Genomic DNA, 9956 nt, shown 5'->3' with positions numbered 1-9956 from the left:
TCTCGTTGTTTTGAGATGAAGGATTTAGGAGTGGCTGATGTCATTCTGAACATCAAGTTGTTGAGAGACGATGATGGTGGGATTACATTGCTTCAATCTCACTATATGGAAAAGATCTTGAGTCGCTTTGGTTATAGTGACTGCAAGCCCTCTCCAACACCATATGATGCGAGTGTGTTACTTCGAAAGAATCAAAGAATTGCTAGGGATCAATTGAAATATTCTCAGATTATTGGCTCGCTTATGTACTTAGCAAGTGCTACAAGACCTGACATCTCTTTTGTTGTTAGCAAACTGAGTCGGTTTGTTTCAAAACCAGGAGATGTGCATTGGAAAGCTCTAGAAAGAGTTTTGCGTTATTTGAAAGGCACTGCAAATTATGGAATTCACTACACCGGGCATCCAAAGGTGCTTGAAGGGTATAGTGACTCAAACTGGATCTCAGATGCTGATGAGATATGTATTCACTCATGGAGGTGGCGCTGTTTCTTGGAAGTCTTGCAAGCAGACCATCTTAACGAGGTCAACAATGGAAGCAGAACTCACAGCACTAGATACAGCTACGGTTGAAGCAGATTGGCTTCGCCGGCTCTTGAATGACTTGCCGGTTGTTGAGAAACCTGTACCGGGTGTCCTTATGAACTGCGACAATCAAACTGTTATCACGAAAGTGAGCAGCTCAAAAGATAACATGAAGTCATCAAGACATGTTCAGAGAAGGTTAAAGTCTGTCAGGAAAATGAGAAACTCTGGAGTTATTGCATTGGATTATATCCAAACGTCTAAAAAATCTGGCAGATCCTTTTACCAAGGGTCTATCACGTAACGTGATAGATAATGCATCGAGGGAGATGGGTATGAGACCCTCAATATGAGTTGTTCACAGTGGTAACCTATTCTTTGTGATCGGAATTAGATGTGGAAGACAAGCTGTTGGTCAACTAAGAGGAGAGTATCCTTACTATTCACAATACCACTCCATGAAGATGCAATACTCTCCTAATCTGCATGGCAGGTTGATGTATATCTTAATGTGTTCTAAATGGCTTATTTAAGCAGAGATGTTATCCTGCAGAACATCTTTTGAAGAACACACCTATATGAGTCTAATTGTCAAACGTCGCAATCTATGAGAGTAGGGTTCTCTCTAGTAAACTCATGAAAGGTCACGGAATATGACGCATAAGCTCCACCCGCGGGGAAGATCCACGGTAGCCACGTATCGGTCAAGGCTTTATGTGAAGCTAGACTCGCAGAAAACTTGCAGTTCAAGGCCCAGTCCACTGTTCAAGTTGCTTACTAGTATAGCATAAAGTTCTAGGTGGAAGTTCAACTTAACAGTCTCCACTGCAGTACCGGTATATAAAACAGTGTTTTCGAACCAAAGGCAAATTTCTGTGTGTCTCTGAGATCTGGTGGGGGATTGCCGGAATTTAGTCTAGTTTGGGCAGCCCAATAACTATTTCAGAAATTCCTAATAAATCCTAGAGGCCCACTTAGCCCATTTGTGCAAGGCAAGGGACACTACTAAAGTTTAGTCCCACATTGCTAGTTTAGTGGGAGTTGGACCTCCTTATAAGGGAGGTTCTTTCCCCACTTGTACGAGCATGAGAACAAGAGGGATATCCACGCGCGCTCCTCCTCCGCCGCCCGCCTCGCCTCGTCACGACGCGCCGCGCCGCGGGAATGAACCGAGCCGATATCTAAATTTTTGCCACGCACGACGGGTATACGAAAGGTCACGTGGGAGTTGAAATGTTTTTTGTAGTGGACACTGAATTCGAACGGCGCGCCTCTTCGGTCGCTGCCTGTTCGCTTCGTCTCCCTTCGTTTCTTCACCTCCTGCCGCAGCCTCTTCGCGTCCTTCTCCTGTGCCTATATAAAAGAGGCTGCTCGTCTCCAGAGAGACACAACAGAAGCTTCTCTTCCTCTCGCCACACAAAGTTCCGACCACTGCGCTGCTGCTACGTTCTTCCCCATCCCGTCTTGCGGCGAGCACCGTAGGTCGGGACAGTAGGCCTCCGAAACCGCACCTTTTGAGTCCTCTACGGGAGAAGGGTGATAAGGTTTTTGGGGAGCGCTCAGCGCGACTACTGGCTGCTTCATCACGGACGATCCGGTCGCCGACGACTACTTCCCCGACGACGACTTCTTCCCCGACGTCCACGACCTCCTCGGCGACATGGCAGGCGAGGACACCGACCCCAAGTCCAGCGCTTCTGCTGCTGCTGTCCCGTACGTGTTCTTGTCTTTCCTATTAAAGGTTCTGCCGCAGTTCCTTGTTCTAGTCCTTGTCCTACACATGATAGGTTCTACTTCATATATGCTACTTGCTATACTGTCTGCTTTAGATATGATAGGCTACGGTACATATATGCAGAAGCTATTTACCTTCTCTTTGTCAGAACGCATGACTTGTTTTACCTTTACTATATTAGTCATGGTTTATCTAGTATTTCTGTTAATAAAATCATTTGGTAAATTGCTCTTGATAAAATCATTCGCGACGGCCAGCTGACGGCGACGAATGCTCCCTGAAGCGCAAACCCTAAGTCGCCTAGGGCGTCGCGCGTGGAGTCGGCACGGAAACTGTGGAGATGCGTAGGTTATAGTAGAGGCCGAATTGATCCTGGTTTGAATACCTACGTACGCCACTTTCAACAAGCAATCCAATACGGACCCCGAGTACTAATTCCATCCGGCCGGATATATCAAATGCTAATATAATCGGCTCTTGCCGCCCGCGAATCCAGGTATCCAACCAGCAGAAACCCTAAATCAATCCGACGTATGTCTCGCCGTGGCCGCAGCAGCAGCCGCCGCTGCCGCCGCCGCCTAAATCGCATCACTCGTTCCGCTACGCCGTCACAGTGGCCCGACCTTCCGCCGGACCTTCTGGGCGACGTCTCCAGACGGCTGCATGACGCTACCGATTTCACGCGCTTGCACGCCGTCTGCACGGCATGGCGCGACGCGCTGCCGACGCCGCTGTCCCGCCCTCCCGCGTTCCTGCCATGGCTCCTGTGCACGGTCACGGCTTGCGAGGGGGCCGTCCTGCACTCCTCTATCAAGTCCTCCCGCCGCAGCAGGTGTGGTGACATCCATGTCGCGAATCCGCCTGGTCCATCACCAGTAAGGAACTGGTTGGCCAGCATGGATGGCACGGCCGCCTGGCTGCTGACCGCAGATGAAAGAGCAGGACTCATGGACCTCCTCACTGGAGCCCGGACCCCGCTACCAGCATACGATGACGACACCCGGCGGCAGCTGGAGAATCCCCGCGGCATGATCTCCAGCGACGGCACCGTCCTCCTCTACGACTCTAAACGCCAGTCGGCCCACAGGCTCGCCTTCATGGCGACCTTCTTGCGTCCGGGCGATGTGGCATGGACGCAGGTGAAAACCACGCTGGATTATTCGCCAGACACTGGCATTTGTTTCAGCGCCACGGCGGCGTACCACGACGGGAAGATCCTGGTGTGCGCGGACGTGAACTACTGGTGCATCCTCACGCCGGACGATTATAGCGTCAGTCACAGGCTCGAGCCGTTGACGATGTCGAAGCATTACAGAGGGTGGTGCCAGAGAAACAGCTACTTCCTGGAGTTTCAGGGTCAACTGTTGTGGGTGTCCGTCATGGTGAAATACAGGCACGATGAGCCAACACACATGTTATCTCTCGTGGTGCATGCCTTGGAAGAAGGCAAGACACGTTGGGCAGTGAGGGACGGCGCGAGCTTGGGAAGCCAAGTTCTCTTCCTTGGCTCCCACGCTAGCTTCACCATGGATGCTGCGCAGCTGGGTGTGGATGGCGGGTGCGCCTATTTCATCTTTACGCACGATGTGCTTAGGTACAACTTTGTTGACGGTGAGGTCAGTCTCGTGGAAAACCTTCCTCCAGACTGGCCTGCCATCAAAGAATGGGACTGGCTCCTGCCTCAGCCTACAATTGCTTCGGTTCAGGAAATTAGGAAAAGGCTCGGGCTTCAACAGGAACATTGACAGGATAACTAACTTTGTATACGAAAAGATATATTTCCTCAACTTTTATAGAGTACTACTTGTGATTTATTCGTTGATTTACCACGTGCAACATTTTCGCTGCAATCCTAATGTGGCAAATATTGTGTGTGTGTGTGTGTGTGTGTGTGTGTGTGTGTGTGTGTGTGTGTGGTGGCCAGCCCAGCTTCGGTCGGTGAAGGCTGCAGGCGCGGCGGACGGCCCTGCCTCGGGCAGCGGCCCGGGAACGGATTCACCGCCGTATGGCTGACCGGCGATTACTAGCGATTCCTGCTTCATGCAGGCGAGTTGCAGCCTGCAATCCGAACTGAGGACGGGTTTTGGAGTTAGCTCACCCTCGGGAGATCGCGACCCTTTGTCCGGCCCATTGTAGCACGTGTGTCGCCCAGGGTCGACCGTTTCATTTCATTTTCTATTATATTAGAGTTTTCCTTTTTTTTATTATCTGTCAATGAATATTCTAATGGGAATGGAATTTCATAATACCATTTCAATTTGATTTCAATTTGTACTTTTTAGTTACTTTACTTCTCCCCAATAAAGCTTAGAAGTAAGAATTTATTGATTGATTGTATCCTTAACCATTTCTTTTTTTTTGACACGAGGAACTACTCACCCCTGAAAGGAGAAGAAAGGCTGAAATGCCAACGGACCTCTGTCTATTCTCTAATTCACCCGATCCGATAGTACCCGTTTTTGGAACGTCCAGTGCCAAAGTCACTGAATGGGTAAGTCACCAATCCAATCCCTTTGACAACAAAAACGAGCGCAAACATATAATAGCGTATTCGGAATTGTACCCAAGCCCCTCCCATGGGTTCTATACCCGATTCATAACATGCCTTTTTTTCTCTTAAGGTTGTCGGAATTATTCGCAATAAAATATTGGCTACAATTGAGGAGGTCTTATCAATGAAATTTCCATTTACACGGGATCTAGGCATAATTCCCAACCCATTCTATATAGAATTGTTTTCTAGCAAGATATTGGGTATTTCTGTCTTTTCTTTCTTCAAAAATTCTTATATGTTAGCAGAAAAACCTTATCCATTAATAGATGGAACTTCAACAGCAGCTAAGTCTAGAGGGAAGTTGTGAGCATTACGTTCGTGCATTACTTCCATACCAAGGTTAGCACGGTTGATGATATCAGCCCAACTAGTCGCGTAGCTTCATAATAATTTTGCAAAGCTTCCACATAATTTCCTTCGGATTGAGCCAACATCCGTTACGGTCGTTCATTCTATTCAAAAAATCTCCGTTCCACAAAGAAAGATAATGGAAAGTTGCCCAAAATGAGCACTAAAGACTTTTCGAGAAATCTCCTCCAAATCACCAGTATGACTATCGAAATCGTGAAACACTAATGGCAACCCTTCGAGTCGACGAAATTCATAAAATTCTCCGCGAACGTATTGAACAATATAATAGGAAAGTAGGATGAGATTCCATGGATAGAGAGCCAGTTCCAATAGACTTATGGAATGTTCCCGTTCGTGTGCATCCAGCAGGAATTGAACCCGCAAATTTACCAATTATGAGTTGGGCGCTTTAATCATTCAGCCATGGATGCTTAACAGGGATCATCGTACATCGTAAATCTGGCATTAGAAAATATTCATCTTGACAAGAAATTATCTATATGTTAAGATATCTCTGATAAGGGCTATAGCTCAGTTCGGTAGAGCAACTCGTTTACACGTGCGCCAATGCTTTTCAAAGGAGCTTATTGCAATTAAACTCGGCTCAATCTTTTTTTTCTAAAAAAGATTGAGCCGAATAAAAATAGATCATGATATGATCATGATCTTAGATTGAAAAAAAAAGAATGCCCCTTAGGGACCTTTCTTTGGATACCAAGATTTCTGACATCTTATTCTCGTATTTTAAAAAGAACTTGTAAAATAAGGATTAGGAATTAATTTGGGTTGCGCTATATCTATCAAAGAGTATACAATAATTATGGATTTGGTAAATCAAATCCATGGCTGCGTTTGGCAGCGACGGGCCATCTGAACTCCGATTGGCGGCGGCAGCATGGAGGGCCTGGTGGATAGGTTGGCATCATGCGTGGTCTGGCCTCCGGTCAGATCTGATCTAGCCGGCGTGGTCTGCTCGCTACGCAGCGGCACAGATCGGTGGCAGCTCGTACACACGATGCTGGATGAGGTTCGTAGAGTAGATCCGGGTGAAAACCATGATCTCGACTAGTTGTCAAGGCCAGCGACGGCGGCGCTCTTCTGTGCCATTCCTTTCTTGAAGGCATCGCCGTGGAGAAGCTCCAGACCTCTATTCACTACCTCCCAGGGAAACCCTAGATCAATCGATCAGATGACATCAGAGCTCGTGTGTCGTTTCCCCCCTTGGAGGTGTGCATAGGCACGAGGGACCAGTGAACTGCTTCTGCGGTGGAGTGGTGGTTCCTGTGACGCATCGACGACATGGAGTCTCGGCGGCAATGGCGTTGCAGGGTCTTGGCGACGGATGCGTGATGATGGACACGCGTAGGGTGTTGGCATTGTATGGCGCTGTGGCAGCGTCGACGGTAGGCCTTGTAAGGTGGATACATCAGTACCTGCTCTGAAGATGGACCGGTGGAATACTGTAGCGACGGCCTCTGCAGTGCGCGCATGTGGTGACCACTAAGAGTATGTCGGACTGGTTTGTGAACCAGACCCTGCAATTCAGCTTGATTAGGGCCTCCGGCTCTAAATGTTGCGCTTTGGCGTGAACTCTGTGTATGCGGCCCTGACAATCTGCACCCATTCATCAAATGGATAGGAGTAGTGACAGATGTTAACAAGACAATGGATTCAGATATGTTGATGTATTACTTATAAAGTCTTGATAAATAATTAATAAAATGGCTACATGCATAGCCATGATGCAGATGCCGGGGGGCCATCCTCCTTTTCGAAAAAGAAAAGAAAACAACTAATTAGCTGGGCTACTATATGAACATTGACTCCATGTTGCAATATTAAGGAAGAATTGTGTCAATTCCTTTGCATGTCGAACAAATCACACATCTTGATCATGTTAACCCGAAAAGATTGAGCATGCTCCTTGAAAGAATCGCCATCTTAATTACACTTTAAAAAAAATAATTAAATGTGTGAACCAAAAATTTCTTGTAGTTAAGTTGAGTTTATGCTAGAATTGTGCTATATCTACAATGGTTTCCATACGATATAGCATACGATACCAAATGACAGCCACCAATTTTGTTTGTTGTAGGGCTAAGATCAGGTCGTATGAAAATCATACCTAATTTCATCTTATGCAAAGCAATTCCTTTTAAGCTAACTAAAAGTTACAGTTGATGAAAAACTATTTATTGAATTTAATATATCTCAAAATTTAAGGGTTCTGAATGAGTTTTACTTCTTCTTTTTATTCTTGCCCTCTTTACTCCATAAACTCCCTAATATTATTTGGGAGTTTCATTTGTCTTTATAAATTAATAAAAACTATTTAATATTGTAATACTACCTCGTGTTTGGAACATATATAATTACAAACAAAATCTACACCTTTTGGCCTGTTAACGTAATTTAGATTATAAATGCAAAGCATTCTAGAAATATGCCATGGACAAACAAATATTCATCTTTTAACAAATTTCATTTATGAAAAAGAAATCTAAATGTCGCCATGGAAAAACAACTTAATTTGTAATATGGCTAACATTGCTAATTTGCCATGGTCAGAAAATCATCTTTCTGATGTGTGGGAAGAAGCATATACAATAGCCATGGCAAAAAACATGTGAAGTTGCCATGGTTAAAGAGTAAATTTTGCCATGGATAAACAAATAATTCTTCTTTTAACAAATGTCGTGTATGAAAAGGAAATCTAAAAGTTGCCATGGCAAAAAAACTTAAGTTGTGATATGTCTAAGATTGTTAATTTCCATGGTCAGAAGGTTCTCCCCACCTAGGCCCCGTTCCAGTGGTGCTTCTAGCATCGTCAGTGGGCGTTTGGAGTTGTGTCTCCAACAGATCTATCTTTGGTGAATTTACTCGGATCTGGTCATTCTTCGTCTATGTTCTTGTGTCTTCAGGTTGGATTCTTCTAATCTATGTTGCTCTTCATCGGTGGCGGTTGCGATTATGTTGTGCTGGTCTTATGGGGTCTTAGCACGACGACTTCCTGACTGTCTAATACAACAAGTTTTGCCCGGCTCCGGAGAGGGAGGGACGATGACAGTGGCACGCCTTTGGCTAGTGCTTGTAGTCGTCGCTAGGTGGTCTATAGATCTGGATGTAATTTTTATTATTTCTAGTGTTCTTTGTACTATCATGATTTTCCGCATTCTTAAGTCTCTTTCTCAAGCATCAACCATATCCATTTTCCGCATGAGGCAACAAATAATTTGAGATTCACACACGAAGATTCTTATGCAGTGTCTTGGTGACGAAAGCGTGATGATGGACGCACGTAGGGTGGTGCCATTGTATGGCACCGTGGTGGCGTCGACGGTAGGCCTTGTAAGGTGGATACGTCAGTACCTGCTCTAACGATGGATCGGTGGAAGACGGTGAAGGGAGCAGAAATAAAGATCAAGGGATTATGTGAACTACCAACTTTCTTCAGGGTAATAAAATGGATTTATTTTTCTTTTTTCAAGCAAGTAGTTCATTATTTGTAACTTACCTACTATTTTCTTCTTAATCAACATTTTTTTTCGAATCAACACTTTTGGTCTATATTGAACAGCAGCAAGGGAACCTACAAGATTTTTTCTTTTGTTTCCCTGAGAAGCTACAACTAATTTTTCAGGGGTTTTCAGTATACCAAATGTGCCTCAATTCAAACGCATTCTTAAGTCTCTTTCTCAAGCATCAACTATATCCCATTTTTCTGTAGTAGGGATTTATTTTTCCCAACGCACTTGCCTACTAGGTTTATTTCACCCCTGAGCAACTACTACCGTTTTGGTTTCAAGGTTCTGAGCAACTACTTTTTTGTGCAGAGGCCAGGTGCAAGGCAGTAAACAACCTAAAACAACATCAAAAGGAGATCGGCAGCTTTAGCAACATAATCAGGTTCATTAGGGGGCAAGAAGGGCGGAAAGATCCAAGGTGTCTAAGCATGTAGCATACACATGGGTACATTGAGAGTTCCAACTAGAACATAGGGTTTGTGAATATGTTGACAGGAACAACCAGAACCTGGGTGCCTGAAAAGGGAAACCATTCGATCTTTATCCAACGGCCATGAACAGATCGCGGTACTCAGGTACAAGTCAGACAGTGTTGCCAACACATTCAGCACTGTCCTGAGGTACCAGGCCTAGGATATATATCGTTGCCCCCGCTCAGCCTAGGCTATTTGCCCCCACTGCTTAATTTTTCTGTCATATAAAGCCTATCTGCACATGTGTGAGTTGCTGCCCATGTAGAGAGAATACGAGCAGGCAGATGCATACGGGCAGTTGCTTGCCAAATCGCCGTTCCTAAGGAGAAAAGAAATACGTGCGCTACTCATCAATCTTTCAATCAAGGTAAGCCCTAGGTTCATTTCTCATTTTTATCTTCTAATTTTCATATTTTCAGTCTATTCTGATTCCGTGTTTAAAAGGTACAAATTGGTAATTAGGTTGATTTAATCTTGCTTTATGTAATAATTTCATATGAATAAGTTTGAGCACATGGGAGTAGAATAAATCTCTGCACTGTGTAATATTCTGCCTTCATATACTTCAATTTATTTAGAAAGCTAATGGACCTTTTTTTTTTGCAAAATCCGCAACTGGTAGTATACTTGAAATAGTCGATCTATCTGAGCAAGCTTACTCGGGATCCATCTAAAAGAAGGATACTTGCATATTTTAATATCAATCATCTAAATGGAAGGTAATGTGCTCAAGCTTATATTTTTATCAGTCAACGTTTACACTCTCTCTTTACATTTAAACGCTTTTATTTTTCCTG

This window comes from Triticum urartu, chromosome 7, assembly GCF_003073215.2.
Source record: "Triticum urartu cultivar G1812 chromosome 7, Tu2.1, whole genome shotgun sequence".
In the NCBI taxonomy this organism is placed as follows: domain Eukaryota; kingdom Viridiplantae; phylum Streptophyta; class Magnoliopsida; order Poales; family Poaceae; genus Triticum; species Triticum urartu.
Note: the sequence above shows the minus strand (reverse complement) of the source record.